At 40.7% G+C, this 13,773-nt stretch overlaps 1 protein-coding gene across 1 annotated transcript in view; it reads right to left on the minus strand.

Moving 5' to 3' along the window:
* The window catches only part of SULF1 (sulfatase 1), a 193,947-nt gene that overhangs the window by 144,721 nt on the left and 35,453 nt on the right, over nt 1-13,773 (minus strand). Inside the window, exon 2 of the mRNA XM_088844808.1 lies at nt 7,509-7,594. The gene's annotated coding sequence lies outside the window, so the exon portion shown is untranslated. The remainder of the gene's footprint in view (nt 1-7,508; nt 7,595-13,773) is intronic.

Below are 13,773 nucleotides of genomic sequence, written 5' to 3' on the forward strand. Positions count from 1 at the left end.
TGCTCAACATCACAAATTATAAGAAAAACGCAAATCAAAACTACAATGAAGTACCATCTCACACCAATCAGCATGGCCATCATCAAAAAGTCTACAAACAGTAAATGCTGGAGAGGATGTGGAGAAAAGGGAGCCCTCCTACACTGTTAATAGAAATGTAAATTGATACAGGAACTATGGAGAGCAATATGGAAGTTTCTTTTTTTTTTTATTGGAGGCTAATTACTTTACAATATTATATTGGTTGGTTTTGCCATACATTGACATGAATCCACCCCAGGTGTACATGAGTTCCCCTTCCTGAACCCCCCTCCCACCTCCCTCCTCCCCTTGTCCTCCCTCTGGGTCATCCCCGTGCACCAGCCCCGAGCATCCTGTATCATGCGTCGAATCTGGACTGGTGATTCGTTTCACATATGATAATATACATGTTTCAATGCCATTCTCCCTAAAAAACTAAAAGTAGAACTACCATATGAGCCTACAATCACACTCCTGGGCATACACTTGGAGAAAACCATAATTCCAAAAGATATACCAATGTTCACTGCAGCACTGTTTACAATAGCCAGGACACGGAAGCAACCTAAATATCCATCAACACAAGAATGGACAAAGATGTGGTACATATATACAATGGAATACTATTCAGTCATAAGGAGGAATGAAATAGTGCCCTTTACAGAGACGAAGTTGGACCTACAGACAGCCATACAGAGTAGAATAAACAAATAAATTTTAATGCAGAAAATGCATCTAATCTTTTCTTGATAAAACTATAAAAGTAAATAACTTTAAAATTAATTTTATGGTAAATTAATTGTAAGTAGCTACACCTAATTGATTTTCTTTGTAAGCAGTGGATTTGCTTAAACATTTGCCTTATTTAGCTGCCATTGTCAACTTCTGATCATGGCCTCAGATTTTTTTAATGCCAACTAGAAAAAAAAAAACACTGTCTTAAAAACTTGGGAACTCCTAATAATGCTGAAAATAATTTTTTGGGAAATATTTTGGTTATTTTTAAAATCTTTAAATAATTATTTTCCCTCAAATGTCCTATAGCCTACTTGTGCTCAGTTGCTGACTCTTTGTGTCCCCATGAACTGTAGCACGCCAGGCTCCTCTGTACATGAGATTTTCAGGGAAGAATACTGGAGTGGGTTGCTATTTCCTCCTCCAAGGGATCTTCCTGACCCCAAGGATCAAAACCTCATCTCCTGGGTCTCCTGCATTGCAGGTGGATTCTTAATGGCTGAGCTATCAGGGAAGCCCCATAGCCTAATTACCTGGCACTCAAAAATAAGGTTAGCAGAAATCACTGCAGTTCATGTCAAAATCTGCTCAAAATAGGATTCTTTCAAAATGTGCCTCTTTCCATGTTGATAGCCACAATCTGCAACAGTTTTCACACACTTTTGTGACATGTACATCATCACCTCCCCTCTGCCCTAACTTATCACACAAGTTCTCTAGTCATCAGTGAGCAAAGTCATCAGACATATACGAGTTCCCACTTTAACCCAATTTTACTTTTACATCTCTGTATACTCTATAAGAGAGAGAAAGACCTTGTCCCTAGATACAAACAAGCAACTGAATACCAGTGGTTTCCAAAATCGAACCTTGTTTTACAAATACTCTAAACCACAGATGACAGTGTAAAAAGGCTGCAAGGTTTCAGTTCTATTGAAAAGACTCACGCAGCAAAAATATCCTTTAAAAAAGGTCTCAGACAATGACTTATTTGTATGAAGCCTGTTAATGCAATACAACAGAATTTTAATAACAGGATTTGAACCTATCATGTAACTATTCCAGGGTTAACTTCTTAGAAAATCTAACATTCATTTGTAATTGTGATGCACTCTTGTGAAATCTAAGCAGATGAATGAGGTGAAATCAGGACACCATTGAGACAAGGAACTTAAAATTGAATATATCCGCCATCGGGGGTACTAGGAACTTGAGATCGACACATATCAAATGCTTCCTCTGCAAGCAGAATTAATCAGTCCTAAAAATGTCTTACCATGGTACAAGGCAATATTTCTTTTCAGGAAGTGCCAATTTTCTACTGAGAAATATATTCCGTTTTAACTTCAGAATTATCCTACCAAAAAGGGCACCAGTTTAAGATCTCTGGCCTGATACCAAGCCGTGTTGTTACACTCTGCTTCTTGAAATTCACTATGTTATAAGAATTCGGACACTCTATCCTAAACTCAGTGATCTTAAAAAATGTTGTAAACCTAATGTGGGCCATTTTTCAGCACTGGATGAAATGGTTCTGCCCTTCTTATCCATTTTAAAGATGTCTTGGGGAAGATCTTAACATGAACAGGGTCCTTAGACCCCTCCTAAGAAGCGTGACCACAAAGTAATCTCTTGTTAACACAATGCGTCTGGGCAGAGAACAAGATCATTGTGTATGACCTGATTTCATTTCAGTGAATGTCCCCGTAAAGAATGACATCATCCCCAGTCCCCAGGCTCATCATAATTAAGCTGTTTCCCCCCTCCCATTCCCCATTCCTCATCTTCACCGGAATTGTTATTTTCCTCCGAACTTCCTGCCGGAATGTATCATTAGGGCAAGAGCAAAGGGTTTCCTCTGGTGGGTCAACACTGCTAGAGTTTGCTTCTTGGTTACAGGAGACAAAGCACTAGTCACAGTAGATTGAGAGGGTCATCTGCTGGGTCTTAGTCAGATGAGAACAGAGAGGAGCCAGGTGAAGGTGGCACGGCCTGATGGGTGCACGGTTTCTTGTCCCACTGGAGTTTTGTTACTACTTGTTAGTTAGTTGTTAAGTCGTGTCTGACTCTGAGTTGGGTTTTCTTTAAACACAAGTTCATTGACTTGGAGGGTATATTGTCTAAACAGATTCATTTAACTACATACATACCATGTGTGCACGTTTGTATACTTGCATGAACTAACACTTCCTTTATCACTTAGATTTGTATTGAAAGACTCATATGTGAAAGTATTTTAAAATTCAGATGGATGGATGGATGATGTGGGAGAAGATCCTGTTTTAAAAACCAGCAGGAGGAGGGCTTCCCTGATGGCTCAGTGGTAAAGAATTCACCTGCCAATGGAGGAGACACAGGTTTGATCCCTGGTCTGGGAAGAGTCCACATGTGGTGGAGCAACTAAGCCCATGCACCACAACTACTCTAGAGCCTGGGAGCCACAACTACTGAGCCCATGAGCCCTAGAGTCCTTGCTCCACAACAAGAGAAGCCACCACAATAAGTCTCTGCACAGCAGCTAGAGAGAAGCCTGCGCAGCAATAAATACCCAGTACAGCCAAAAGCAAACAAAAAGAGCACAAGAATGCAAGTACACCCGGGGCGGATTCATGTCAATGGATGGCAAAACCAATACAATACTGTAAAGTAATTAGCCTCCAATTAAGGAAAAAAAAAGAATGCAAGCAAATTGAATGGCCATGTGAGAGAAGGTACTGATTGTGATGTTTTGAGTATTTTCTTTTATAAGGAAAAAGAAAAAACAACTTATTTCCCACATCCATGTAATGGAAGATGATACACAAATTTAAACTATGAAAAATGAAGACAATGCATAAATTGGACACTGTTTTGATAGAAAGGTAGGCGAAAAAAAATCCGAGTAAAATTGTCCATCCTCCAAGTTTCCAACTATGTAAACTACTAGGTAGTATCATATAAAATTACTGCTTTTGTAGGTAAAAAATAGCCAATTAGCTGCAATTTTCTAGGATTCCACCTAGCATATATTCATACAGAAAAGATTTATGGGTTTGGGCTAAGCATGTGTGCTTCTTAACTTAAAAAAAAGTTCCCATTAGGTAGCAATTATATTGTTTTTACAACAAATACACGATTTTAACTGACATTAAGATTTTGAGTAATAAATTGCCCTCTTTCATGAGAAATGTTAAGGGTAAGGGTGGTCACAAGAGTCTGCTTCTTAGCATGTACCATCAGCTCTATATACTCTGCAGCAAGATTTACACGCCCTCAGATACCAAGATGAGAATAATGTTAGTGGTTTTTAGGGTCCACAGATGAAACTGATTCTTTGAAAAGATGTTGTTTACTATTACAGTCTACGGACGATTTTAAAAAAATACTCAAATTTAAATTAAGATATTTGAGTATAATTTAAGTAATTAAGGTAATAAAAATAAATAAAGTGCCAGGGCAACACAGCTAAGGCATGCTTATAACATTTTCCATCCCCAAAAAGCATCCACAGGGCTAGGAAAGGTCTTAATTTCCTTACAAACAACATAGTCGCTGTTTTAAACTGTCCCATCTGTGTGCAGCAAACCTCGTCTGACAGTGCAGTTTTTGAGTCCAGAAGGTACAATAGCAGCCATTCAGATTTTGGCAGGTGCATTTCAAGCTGAATACCAGGCTCCACAAAACATAACAGCCTGTTCCACAGGTGTGAACATTTTTGACAAGAGCTCTCAAAAATCTCCCCCAAGCTGTGAAATTTAATTGTCCTTTCGATGTCTTATTATACCTCTCTCTCCTTGGAACAAGAGAGAACCTTCTGGCAAACAAACAGCCAGGGGATGCTTGGCCAGCTTCTGAGATCTACTTTATGACATCTCCTGGTTTTGTTTCTTATGCAATGTGTTTTGGAGGTGATGCCAAGTTCAATGAGCTTCAGGTAAGCAGTTCTTAAAGCTGGAAAAATAGCAAATGAAAGGACTTTATACCCCAATGACATGAGCAGAAAGCCAGTCAAAACGCACAGGGCGGCATTTTGAAAACGTAAGACTCATTAAAATAGAAAGAACCCATTTCTTTCTACAAAATTTGCCAGCTGGGAGGACTACAGCTATGTGAATACAGATGTGGCAGTGGGAGGGGTCTTAGCTACCTATCTAATCCAGCTCAAATGATGGAGGAAGAGGGGCAGAGATATCTGAAGCTGGCAGCTGGTCAGACCCTGAATTTTCCAGTCTAAAAGACAGCAGGCTAGAGTTGGCTCTAACAGAGTTCTGCAGATTTTTAGGAAATAAGTGTCATGTGTGTTAAATTTAAGCAAGTGATTCTGATTTCACCCAGTATTAGAGTAAATGCATTCTATTTTCTCATCATAAGGACAGGCTGAGAAATGAAAGGATATAACACTTTAAGTGGTGAAATGACTCATTAAAGGGAGAAACATGTGAAAGAATACTATGCTTAGTGCTCAGTTGTGTCTGACTCTTTGCCATCCCATGGACTGTAGCCTGCCAGGTTCCTCTGTCCATGAGATTCTCCAGGCAAGAATATTGGAGTGGGTTGCCATGTGCTTCTCCAGGAGATCTTCCCAACCCAGGGATCAAACCCAGGATCAAATCCCGCTTTGCAGGCAGATTCTTTACTGTCAGAAACACCAGGGAAGCCCTGAAAGAATACTGGCCAGATAATAAACAATATGGCATCCCAGCAAAGTGGTCTCTTCATAGCCCAATAGAAACTAAGAAAGATGCTTTGAGAAAGCAGGTCTTGAGTGACCTCTTGGGATGATATAGGGTGACCTCCAGTATTAAGGGTTTTCCGGCCTCTTCTATAGTTAATTTTGAATGAGATGATACCCAAGAACAACTTCTTTCTTTCCTACAGAAAAACGGGTACATTGGATGAGAGGTTCACAAGAAAAAGTTCTGGTAAACTGACTCAAGATGATGAAGAAGATTTAAGAAGTCACAGTTGTACTGTTTATTGAGCTTATTCCTAAACTGCTAAGTCACTTCAGTCGTGTCCGACTCTGTGTGACCCCATAGACGGAAGCCCACCAGGCTCCCCCGTCCCTGGGATTCTCCAGGCAAGAACACTGGAGTGGGTTGCCATTTCCTTCTCCAATGTGTGAAAGTGAAAAGTGAAAGTGAAGTCGCTCAGTCGTGTCCGACCCTTAGCGACCCCATGGACTACAGCCAACCAGGCTCCTCCATCCATGGGATTTTCTAGGCAAGAGTACTGGAGTGGGGTGCCATTGCCTTCTCCTATTCCTAAACAGGTATCTTTTTTCAGTTTGCTTTGGAATACTTTCCTCTCCCATTTGGAGTTTCAAAGTAAAGAAGACCTAAATTTCAGCTTGTCTTCTCCTACTGTTGACTTAGCTTGTGAATAACAGGAATCTAATACATTCCTGGTGAGACCCCAGGCCACCTGCAGACAAAGCTCTGAGAATTAGAGAACTGCCAGTGCTCATGACTATGTCAAAGAAGCAGTCCTGGTCCCCCCACAACATATGTTTCCAGCTATTTCCCTTCTTTCCTTGCAATCTGTAGTATGAGGACAAAATGTTGAATTCCTCAAGTATTAGAAAGAAAAGCTGGAGCCATCAACCCTCAAAAGACAAACCAGAAATTTAGGTCAGACTTGTAAATTTTTGTTTTGTTTTGCTTGTGTGAGGTTCATGAGCTTCTTGGTGATTAAAGGACTTATTCCAGGTCAACCTGGGTTAACATAAGAATTAGAATGAAAATCAAGCAAAGGGCAATGATTTTGATGAGCTGCAAAAACCAAGAGGAGCTCAACAGTTTCCATGGTGTTAGTTTTCACCGTGGGTGGAAACAACTTTCAGTGTTGACATTTGAGAAAAACTCATGGGGAGGGGGTGTGGTATAAACTCATATGAGTCAACACCCCTAAGAATGTTTTTACAACCGAGGTTGTATGGCTGAGGTGGGTCTCCGTGGCTCACCCTGGCCCCACGACACTCTTGGCACCAGTGTGTCTGACCGAGGAGAGAAACTATGAGGTTAAGCTGTGAACAACACGGGTGACACCTGTAGTCCTCATGCCAAAATCGTGGATGACTGGGCATAGCAGACCTGCCATGAACAGCCCCCTGGAACTCCCCTGAGCTTCTGGAACGGCTCATAAAATGTCAATAAACCAACAAGATTCTTCAGATGGTTCTTTTGCCATTCTTGCAGATAAATATCATGCAGTGACTCTGCCTTTTAACTTTTTCAGCCAAGAAGGAAGAGAGTGCTATAGGGAAGAGTAGAATTATCAATGCCTCATTTTCGATAATTCCCCATCTGTGAAATGCTACCCTCTCCAAGTGACCTGGACTACTCAGGTATTGCTAGTGTCATGGTTTAAGTCAAGAAATCAATATTTGGGACTTCCCTGAGGGCTTCCCAGGTGGTAAAGTGGTAAAGAATCTTCCTGCCCATGCAGGAGAGGCAAGAGACTTAGGTTTGATCCCTGGGTTGGGAAGATCCCCTAGAATAGGAAATGACAACCCATTTCAGTATTCTTGCCTGGAAAATTCCATGGACAGAGGGACCTGGCAGGCTACAGTCTATGGGATCGCAAAGAGTCACACATGTCTGAGTATGCACTCGTCCGGTGGTCCAGCAGTTAAGACTCTGTGCTTCCAAAAAGGGGATGTGAGTTTGATCCCTGGTCAGGGAACTAAGATTCCACACTCCACTCAGTGCAGTCAAGACAAACAAACCTCAATTAATAAAAAAAGAGACAGATCAATATCTGATATTGAGCACCTTTGACGATTTTCTGTGATTGTCTTGGAGAACCTGCATATCATTCGCCAAATTCACCTTCAGATGATGGGGCTGGCCATCAGCACCTACAGCAGAGGAAAGCAAAAGTGCCATCAGTTGCATTTCATCAGCGATTTATCTTTCACGTGTTGCCTTTCACACCTTCATAGGAGGATACCATTAGGAACAGCGTTCTCCAAATTTCATTCAGACTGAGTTTCTTACAGTCACTCCAAGACACTTTGAAGTATTGTGGGTCATTTGGTCCTTTTATAGAAGTTTCCATTTGACTTTCTACTCACCTAGGGAAAGACATTCCATTATATTCATTTCATATTATTCTCTGACTGGATTTCATAACGTCAATAAAGAAGAGTTTCTTTTGAAAGGTTTACAAAGTGTTCCAAGTTTAAAAGTTGAATGACATCTAATTTCAGCTGCTAAGACCTATTTTAAAAGGAATATGTGCAGAATCATAAAATCTAAAGAGACTGCAAGTGGTTATTTGATGAGTAGCAAAGCGAGCATTTCCAAGTGGTAAAATTGTTTCTATTCTGCATTTACGAGAGGTGAAAAATATAAGTGACTAAAATTAACTTGGATACTTAGAGGAAATACCCAGTTTAATGCATTCAGTATTGGATGAAACAATCTTGCTGCCACAAAGAGCACATTTTAACATAAATTCGCAATAAACAAATGCAGATATGATACATAAAAGACAGTGAAAACAGATAACTAATGAGAACCTACTGTACAGCACAGGGAACTTTACTCAGTGCTCTGTGGTGACCTAAATAGGAAGGAAATACAAAAAAGGGAGGATAATGAAGAACTGCCTACTGGTGCAGAAGATGCATCAGTTTTGATCCCTGAGTCAGGAAGATCCCCTGGAGTAGGAAATGGCGACCCACTTCAGTATTCATGCCTGGGAAATTCCATGGACAGAGGAGCCTGGCGGGCTCCAGTCCATGAGGACACAGAGCCAGACGTGACTGCGAGACTGAGCACACACGCACGTGTAAACATAGAGCTAATTCACTTTGCTGTACAGAAGAAACGAATACAACATTGTAAAGCAACTATACTCCAATAAAAAAAAGGGATAAACTCTTAATTGGCCAAAATTATATAAAGCTCATTCTCATTTGTAAAATAAATAAAAAGGAGGAAGAAATATTGTATATACATCTTATAAAGAAATATAAGCTCTCATATAAGCTTTAAGGAGAACAACACACACTATTTCACCACTCCAAATTTCCTCTACATTTAAAAAATACTTCTCTTACAGCAAATTCCCATCAGCTAGCTATTTTACATATGGAATACTCAAGGATCCCAAACTGAGGCTCTGTAACAACCTAGAAGGGTGGGATGGGCTGGGAGGTGGGAGGGAGGGTCAAGAGGGAGGGGACATATGTATACCTGCAGCTGATTGATGTTGATGTTTGGCAGAAGCCAACACAATACTGTAAAGCAATTATCCTTCAATTAAAAATAAAGTTTAAAAATTAATCCTATTTCTACACAATAACAATAAATAATTGGAAATTGAAAAAATATTTCTCTTGCTCATATAGTAATATTAAGTCATTTCCTTTGGAGCTCTCTGACCTCTTCACTAATGAATATTCTCAGAGTTAATGGGTGTAGATTATTTCAATACAGTAGACCTGGAATCTCTTCTTGTTCTGAACTGACTCTGATGATTCAGGTTAAATACGGACAGTGCCAGGTCCTCCGCTCTGTTCTGGAAGCTTCACTCTTATAGAGATTGTGGTGCCAGGACCTCCCTGCAGGCGGCTTCCTGCTGCTTGACTCTCTCTCTCACCCACCCTTGCCCTTACGTCTCTTTCCATTCCTGGCAGATCAATTCCTCCACCCCTTTCCACCACCCTACCATCTGTCACATCCAGCCCAGTCAGTCTTTCAACCCTGCCCCTGTGCTTCGCAGCCTGGGAGTTGGTGAGTTCCAGGGGAACTTTCATACTCTCTAACATTATAAATTATTATAAGCATCACGGAGATCTCTATTTTTAAAAATATGTTCCTGGAAGACATATAAATGTTTATGTTTATAATTATGCATGATACCCTGTGATCTTCCAAAATGAAAATTTACGTTTGACTTTGAGGTTTCCAGTATCTGGCTGTGGTCATGCTGGATCATAGCCTAATGTCAAACAACAACATCCTTTCTGCGGTTATTTGGAATCTACTACTGGGAGTGGCAGGAATTAGATGTGAATTCCAGGTTACAGCATCCATTGGCTAGGTGACCCTGAGCGAGTTACTTTATTTCTTTATGCCTCAGTCTCCTCTTCAGAAAAATGAGGATTAAAAATAGTATCTAATTCCATAGGGTTGATATGAGGATGACAGGCAAACATCCTCGTAAGAAGTTTAGAATAAGTGGCCAACAAACATTGGTGATCGTTGTTACTGGCACTGAACTGTTTTCTAAGCCAATTAAGAAAGATAGAACTTCCTATGGTATAATTTGCAGTCAAAGATATTTTCATGGAGTGAGACTAGAGTTTTCACTCATTTTATAAATGGAGGCTTTGCTTTGTCATCATTGGAATGATAATATGTAGGAAAACAGTGCAATCACTGGAAGATACAGGTGATTAAAGAAAGAACGGAGGCAGATATTTATATCTGCTTAAAACGTGTATGCATGTGCGAGTCAAACGCTTCTTCTGTGCTAAATGAAGTTTTATTTGCCAAGAAAGTGTAAGGTGATAGGGTGACTGAGCCACCATAGTTTTTAGTTCCATAATCTCAACACCAACAGGTGGAATGCCTGGATCCTTTCTTTCTTTATATGTGCCAATTTGTAGGAATTCACTATAGTCAGAGTATGAAATGTGCAATGGAAAATTTTAATTAAAATATTTCTCCTTTTTGGCAATATTATTAATGAACACTGGTTGAAACAAATTTATTCTTTAGTTTCAGCAAAACAGCATCATTTGGCAAATAAAACCAATATGACTAATTTTAACCAATTAATTTGATGCCAACAACAGAATATTGTTGGTTTATAGTTTTGCTTATATTTAATTGGCTATTTATTTTGCACTTTCAATACCATAAGTATAATTATATCATTGCAGATTTACAGTTATATGCATGCATGTGTGCATGCATGCTAAGTCACTTCAGTCATGTTTGACTGTAGCCTCAAGGATCAGCTGACAGCTTCAGTTTTCATTTATTCTATCTCCCCAGAATTCCTACAGCACTTAAAATCTGTGCCACACAATGTAGCATTTAGTTAGAGGGTCTCTGTTGCTGTCTGGACGGGGGAAGTTCTCATCTCTCTGGTCAGGTTTTCAGATTCTGAAGCGTGAAGGTTGTACCTTGGGCTCTTGTCTACATTTTTAGCTCTAATCATCTCTTCCCAGAACTCCATGCACTGATTGAGTATCACTGTATCATCAGGATCTGAGTCACACATCAACCCTTGGTCTGTTTGGAGTTTATTCGAGTGTCGGTCAAGTGTATCTAGTCTGAGAACCTGAATCGCTCCTGAAGCAAGAAAACAAGAGCAGCCCACAGCCCTAAAGCTGGGCTACACAAACTTGAACGGAAAAGGAGTCACCGGTCCAGCTTTGGGTCATTTTATTCTTTGTTTTCCTTAAGCCAGACCTATCATATTTTCTGTAAGCAATGACTCGACCTAAGACTCAGAAGTACACATGTGTGCGTTTGAAGTGAGCTCATATGAGTCTCAATCTCTCTGCTTGTAAAATAACAAGTTAGATTGGAAGACCTCCAAAAATCACTTCCTGCTCTAAAATTCTAAAAAATGTTGGCACATGTGCCCATTAATTTGACACTGAAAAGTAGTGAAAGTGTCAGTTGTGTCAGACTCTCTGCGGCCCCCTGGACTGTAGCCCACCAGGCTCCTCTTTCCATGGAATTCTCCTGCCAAAGTACCAGAGTGGGTTGCCATTTCCTTCTCCAGGTAATCTTCTCAACCCAGGGATTGAACCTGGTTCGCATGCATTGCAGGCTGACAGATTCTTTACTGTTTGAGCCACCAGGTAGCCCAACTAATTTGCCATTAAACATCCACAAACAAGTGTGGTGTGTACCAGAATTTCACCTGCTGATATGTCCGGAAGTTAAGTTTGATGGTTTAAGAGCTTTGGTTTGAAAGTTTGGTTTGGCTTCTCTCTCTGTATTCGTGTGCTACTGCACTTGGCACCTAGGAAGCCATGCTGGAGAGCTAGCAGATGACTGACCTGAGCTGTCTGGGCTTTCTCTGTTGTTCAGACACTGAACTGCATTTCCTGCCTTTCAAACTTCATAAACTCAACAGATTTTGCTGCAGAAAAATGTCATTCAAATAACAGTCCCTGGTGGAAAACACTAGCACCATTCATAGTTAGTGAAATGCTGAAAGAGTAACTAATATTTTAAAACTGTGGATTGAAGGCATTTCTGTATACTTGACACGTACAGGCGTTTAGATAGATGTGTGAAAGAAATGTTTCTTTTCCTTAAGCTGTTGTCCTTTAATCGTCTCCTAAAAGTGGCTTTAGTCCTGTTGCAGAAATGCATTCTGTCTCTGCTCCCTTCACCTTGGAAAGTAATAAGTGGTTCCAAACCGCCTTCCTGAAGGAGTAGTTGGAAGGGCCAAAATGTCCTCATTAGGAAGCTTACGCCGAGCCACACAAATCTTGCCATTGTGGACGGTGTGCGCATGTGGGACCATTACTTCATGCACAATGACATGAGACCAGAAAACATGTGAACAGGAAGCCAAACCCAAGAGAGAGTTGGGGCATGTCCAGCTTTGCATGAAGCCCAGAAACGAAGAAAAATTCAGCAGTATTCTGGACTCAGGTGTCTGGGGGCCAGCACAGCTGCACCCCAGCTCTCTTCAAAGACTGCGTAGGAGAGCACAGTGGCTCCAGCAGCAGCCAGCCTGGACTCAATCATTATGTCAGCAAACCCCAAAAGATAGTGAAGACGAAGTCCTTGCTTAGGAAGCCAGACTTTAAATGGCTTGAGTAACCTAAAAGCAGAATGGCCAGCACCATTTATGGAAGCTCAGTATATTCCTCAATATTTCAAGCATGCTAATGGGAATTCCCCCCAATATACCTTGCTCCTTTTTAAATAATAAACTTTCCCATGATGCAAGCTCATCCTATTCTAAAATATATATTTGATGATTATTTTATATAACAGATAGTGACAGTTCCTTTCTTTCCTTACTTACTTTCTAATTAAACTGTTTTAAAACCTTTTACATCATCTCAGAAACCAAAGATAATCTCTGAAGTTTGGGGAATTTCAAGTGAGCTCCCAGAAGCCAGATGGAATTCATATAATAACCAAATACTATCTTTCTGATGAGTGATAAAACTCTATATTTGGAGGTGACAAGAGTTCCTTAAATCTCCTTTTAAATATGTTGATACAGTTTACCTACCAGGAGGAAATATTATACTTGACTTTGTGACCAGCCATGAAGGCTGGGGCGAGCCCCTTTCGTAATAAATGGTCTTTGCTCTGAAGTGTTCAGGTGTGGGTAGTTCAGTTCAGTTCAGTTCAGTCGCTCAGTCGTGTCCGACTCTCCACGACCCCATGAATCACAGCACGCCAGGCCTCCCTGTCCATCACCAACTCCCGGAGTACACTCAAACTCATGTCCACAGAGTCGGTGATGCCATCCAGCCATCTCATTCTCTGTCGTCCCCTTCTCCTCCCGCCCCCAACCTTTCCCAGCATCAGAGTCTTTTCCACTGAGTCAACTTGTCGCATGAGGTGGCCAAAGTATTGCAGTTTCAGCTTTAGCATCAGTCCTTCCAATGAACACCCAGGATTGATCTCCTTTAGAATGGACTGGTTGGATCTCCTTGCAATATAAGGGACTCTCAAGAGTCTTCTCCAACACCACAGTACAAAAGCATCGATTCTTCGACGATCAGCCTTCTTCACAGTCCAACTCTCACATCCATACATGACCACGGGAAAAACCATTGCCTTGACTAGACGGACCTTGGTTGGCAAAGTAATGTCTCTGCTTTTTAATATACTATCAAGGTTGGTCATAACTTTCCTTCCAAGGAGCAAGCGTCTTTTAATTTCATGGCTGCAATCAGCATCTGCAGTGATTTTGGAGCCCCAAAAAATAAAGTCTGACACTGTTTCCACTGTTTTTCCATCTATTTCCCATGAAGTGATGGGACCAGATGCCATGATCTTTGTTTTCTGAATGTTCAGCTTCAAGCCAACCTTTTCA

This window comes from Moschus berezovskii, chromosome 16, assembly GCF_049115385.1.
Source record: "Moschus berezovskii isolate FMDL1 chromosome 16, NW_MosBer_1.0, whole genome shotgun sequence".
NCBI lineage: Eukaryota > Metazoa > Chordata > Mammalia > Artiodactyla > Moschidae > Moschus > Moschus berezovskii.